Here is a 4,829-nt window from a genome sequence, read left to right on the forward strand (position 1 = left end):
GCAGACGGGACACTGCACGCACACGACGCCCCCTCCAGGTGCACGCACGTAGGCCGGGCCGGGTGCACACCCGACGCCCTAGCAAGGTGCGCGCACCCGGGCAGGGCTCACACTTGGCGAACGGGGCGCACTTCGCGAGGGAGGGTGTGCACCTCGACGGGGGTGGGTGGCCGGGGTGGATTCGCACGTGGGTCGCGGTTTGCTAAGTACACACTGCGACAAGCTCATAACGGGTGCGATCATACCAGCATTAGTGCACCGGATCCCATCAGAACTCCGCAGTTAAGCGCGCTTGGGCCGGAGTAGTACTGGGATGGGTGACCTCCCGGGAAGTCCCGGTGTTGCACCCTTTTTTAGTTTTTCGCCGGGCGTCGCAATGCTATTTGAATAAACCTTTTGCCCGTTTGCGTTCTCGTCGGGGCCGGGCCGGGCCGGGGTGCGCTGCCCGCACTACCGCGCGCGCGGGGGGCGACACCGAGCGCGCACCCGAGGCACCCCGAGCACACAGGCCACGGTGCAACCCGGGCGTTGTGCGCGCACCCCGGTGCGCCCGAGGTGCTGCGCGCGCACCCAGGTGAAATCGGTGTGCACCTCGGCCAGTGCGCGCTCGGTCGAGTCGCGCACGTTGGCCAAGGTGCACGGTGATGTTTCTTACTCTAAGGTTCCGCACCAGACGCCCGGGACAGGTGAGCGAAGCTGGGCGGGGCCGGGTGCGCGGCCGGGGCAGGTGCACGCAGCTGGAGAGAGCTTTGGAGCACACTTCGGAGCGCACCAATGATGCGCTCCATTCAAAAGTTTCCTGAAAAGGCAAAAAAAGTTGAGATTATAGAATTTCCCACTTGAGAGATTGTAAAAAAAAAAAATTTAAAATGAAGGAAACGCGGGTGCCAAGGTGTGCGCAGCCCAGCCAAGGTGTGCGCACCAAGGCGCCCACCCTGGCGAAGGTGCACGCAAGGTGCGCACCCGAGGCAAACCGGACAATTAACCCAACTTTCGACTTCGCGCGCACCTTGGAGCGCACTTCGGAGCGCTCCTTGGTGCGCACCAATCTTGGGCACCTCGGAGTGCACCATGGCGCCCACCAAGGTGCGCACCCGGGGCAAACCGAGCTCCGACTTCGTGCGCACCTTGGAGCGCACGAAAGGTGCGCACCATGGCGCCCACCAAGGTGCGCAGCCCAGCCAAGGCGTGCGCATCAAGGTGCGCACCCTGGCGAAGGTGCGCACCCGGGGCAAACCGAGCTCCGACTTCGTGCGCACCTTGGAGCGCACAAAAGGTGCGCAACCCAGCCAAGGTGTGCGCACCCCGGTCAAACCGAGCTCCGAATCGTGCGCACCAGAGGTGCACGCCATCGTGCGCACCTTGGAGCACACTTCGGAGCCCTCCTTGGTGCGCGCCGATGTTGCGCACCTCGGAGCGCACCCGGGGAAAACAATGCAATTAACCCGACTTTCGACTTCGTGGGCACCTCGGAGCGCTCTCGGGTTCGCACCTCGGAGCACACCGAGGTGCGCACCTTTGATGCGCTGCCTTCACCAATTTCCAGAAAAGGCAAGAAAACATTGAGAAGGTGTGCGCACCGAGGTGCCCACCCTGGCGAAGGTGCACGCGAGGTGCGCACCCGGGGCAAACCGGGCTCCGACTTCGTGCACGCCGCACCTTGGAGCACACTTCGGAGCGCTCCTTGGTGCGCACCAGGGCGCGCAACCCAGCCGAGGTGCCCACCCCGGCGAAGGTGCACGCGAGGTGCGCACCCGGGGCAAACCGGGCTCCGACTTCGTGCACGCCATGGTGCCCACCGCGGCGAAGGTGCACGCGAGGTGCGCACCCGGGGCAAACCGGGCTCCGACTTCGTGCACGCCGCACCTTGGAGCACACTTCGGAGCGCTCCTTGGTGCGCACCATGGTGCCCACCAGGGCGCGCAACCCCGCCGAAGGTGCACGCGAGGTGCGCACCCGGGGCAAACCGGGCTCCGACTTCGTGCACGCCGCACCTTGGAGCACACTTCGGAGCGCTCCTTGGTGCGCACCATGGTGCCCACCAGGGCGCGCAACCCCGCCGAAGGTGCACGCGAGGTGCGCACCCGGGGCAAACCGGGCTCCGACTTCGTGCACGCCATGGTGCGCACCGCGGCGAAGGTGCGCACCCGGGGCAAACCGGGCTCCGACTTCGTGCACGCCGCACCTTGGAGCACACTTCGGAGCGCTCCTTGGTGCGCACCAGGGCGCGCAACCCAGCCGAGGTGCCCACCCCGGCGAAGGTGCACGCGAGGTGCGTACCCGGGGCAAACCGGGCTCCGACTTCGTGCACGCCGCACCTTGGAGCACACTTCGGAGCGCTCCTTGGTGCGCACCATGGTGCCCACCAGGCCGCGCAACCCAGCCAAGGTGTGCGCACCAAGGTGCACGCGAGGTGCGCACCCGGGGCAAACCGGGGTCCGACTTCGTGCACGCCGCACCTTGGAGCACACATCGGGGCGCTCCCGGGTTCGCACCGGCGTTGCGCACCGTGGTGGGCACCTCGGAGCACACCAAGGTGGGCAGCGAGGTGCGCACCTTTGATGCGATGCCTTCACTAATTTCCATAAAAGGCAAAAAAAAAACGAGATTTTAAAATTTCCGTTTTGAAAGATAGTGAGAAAAAGGGAATGCTGGTGCCATCTTGAGCCCGCCCTGGTGCGCAGCCCAGCCAAGGTGTGCGCACCAAGGTGCCCACCCTGGCGAAGGTGCGCGCCCGGGCAATTAACCCAACTTCCAACTTCGCGCGCGCCAGGGTGGGAGCGCACCCAACAACCGGGCCTGGGAAGAGCCAATGCGAGAAACCCCACCAAACGCTCTGACAAAAAAAGAGGGGGCGCTCCAGTAACCCCGCTTCGGAGCGCACCCTGGGCAAACCCAGCCAAGGTGCCCACCCCGGCCAAGGTGCAGGCGAGGTGCGCACCCGGGGCAAACCGGGCTCCGACAACGTGCACGCCGCACCTTGGAGCACACTTCGTAGCGCTCCCGGGTGCGCACCTCAGAGCACACCAAGGTGGGCAGCGAGGTGCGCACCTTTGATGCGCTGCCTTCACTAATTTCCAGAAAAGGCAAAAAAAAAAGGAGATTTTAAAATTTCCGTTTTGAAAGATAGTGAAAAAAACGGAACGCGCGTGCCATCTTGAGCCCGCCCTGGTGCGCAGCCCAGGTAAGGTGCCCACCCTGGCAAAGGTGCGCACCCGGGCAATTAACCCTACTTCCGACTTCGTGCGCGCCAGGGTGGCAACCGGGCCTCGGAAGAGCCAATGCGAGAAACCCCACCAAACGCTCCGACAAAAAAAGAGGCGGCGCTCCAATAACCCCGCTTCGGAGCGCAGCCGGGGCAAACCCAGCCAAGGTGCCCACCCCGACGAAGGTGCACGCGAGGTGCGCACCCGGGGCAAACCGGGCTCCGACAACGTGCACGCAGCACCTTGGAGCACACTTCGAAGCACTCCCGGGTGCCCACCGGCGTTGCGCACCGTGGTGGGCAGCGAGGTGCGCACCTTTGATGCGCTGCCTTCACTAATTTCCAGAAAAAGGCAAAAAAAAATGAGATTTTAAAATTTCCGTTTTGAAAGATAGTGAAAAAAAAGGAACGCGGGTGCCATCTTGAGCCCGCCCTGGTGCGCAGCCCAGGCAAGGCATGCGCACCAAGGTGCCCACCCGAGGTGCACACCCGGGGCAAACCGGGCTCCGACTTCGTGCAGGCCGCACCTTGGAGCACACTTCGGAGCGCTCCTTGGTGCGCACCATGGTGCCCACCAGGGCGCGCAACCCAGCCAAGGTCTGCACACCAAGGTGCCCACCCCGGCGAAGGTGCACGCGAGGTGCGCACCCGGGGCAAACCGGGCTCCGACTTCGTGCACGCCATGGTGCCCACCGCGGCGAAGGTGCACGCGAGGTGCGCACCCGGGGCAAACCGGGCTCCGACTTCGTGCACGCCGCACCTTGGAGCACACTTCGGAGCGCTCCTTGGTGCGCACCATGGTGCCCACCAGGGCGCGCAACCCAGCCAAGGTGTGCGCACCAAGGTGCACGCGAGGTGCGCACCCGGGGCAAACCGGGGTCCGACTTTGTGCACGCCGCACCTTGGAGCACACATCGGAGCGCTCCCAGGTTCGCACCAGCGTTGCGCACCTTTGATGCGCTGCCTTCACTAATTTCCAGAAAAGGCAAAAAAAAACGAGATTTTAAAATTTCCGTTCTGAAAGATAGTGAAAAAAACGGAACGCGGGTGCCATCTTGAGCCCTTCCTGGTGCGCAGCCCAGGCAAGTTGTGCGCACCAAGGTGCCCACCCTGGCGGAGGTGCGCGCCCGGGGCAATCCGGGCTCCGACTTCGTGCACTGCATGGTGCCCACCAAGGCGCGCAACCCAGCCAAGGTGCCCACCGCAGCGAAGGTGCACGCGAGGTGCGCACCCGAGGTGCACACCCGGGGCAAACCGGGCTCCGACTTCGTGCACGCCGCACCTTGGAGCACACTTCAGAGCGCTCCTTGGTGCGCACCAGGGCGCGCAACCCAACCAAGGTCTGCACACCAAGGTGCTCACCCCGGCGAAGGTGCACGCGAGGTGCGCACCCGGGGCAAACCGGGCTCGGACTTCGTGCACGCCGCACCTTGGAGCACACATCGGAGCGCTCCCGGGTTCGCACCAGCATTGCGCACCTTTGATGCGCTCCAATAACCCCACTTCGGAGCGCACCAGAAACCCCACTGGACGCTTGGGCAAAAATGTAATGCGCACCCGAAGCCCCTACCCAGAAATCCCCAGTTCGGACATGGGGAGCTGCAACGGTAAAAAGCCTCACTAA

The 4,829-nt window shown here is 64.3% G+C and overlaps 1 non-coding gene across 1 annotated transcript; it reads left to right on the top strand.

Moving 5' to 3' along the window:
* The first annotated feature begins 231 nt into the window (after positions 1-231).
* On the top strand, positions 232-350 carry LOC131866771 (5S ribosomal RNA). Its single transcript, XR_009365371.1, has one exon. It is a non-coding gene; the product is annotated as a 5S ribosomal RNA (ribosomal RNA).
* The last annotated feature ends 4,479 nt before the right edge of the window (positions 351-4,829 follow it).

The sequence above is a fragment of the Cryptomeria japonica genome, unplaced genomic scaffold (assembly GCF_030272615.1).
Source record: "Cryptomeria japonica unplaced genomic scaffold, Sugi_1.0 HiC_scaffold_154, whole genome shotgun sequence".
NCBI classification, from domain to species: Eukaryota; Viridiplantae; Streptophyta; class Pinopsida; order Cupressales; family Cupressaceae; genus Cryptomeria; species Cryptomeria japonica.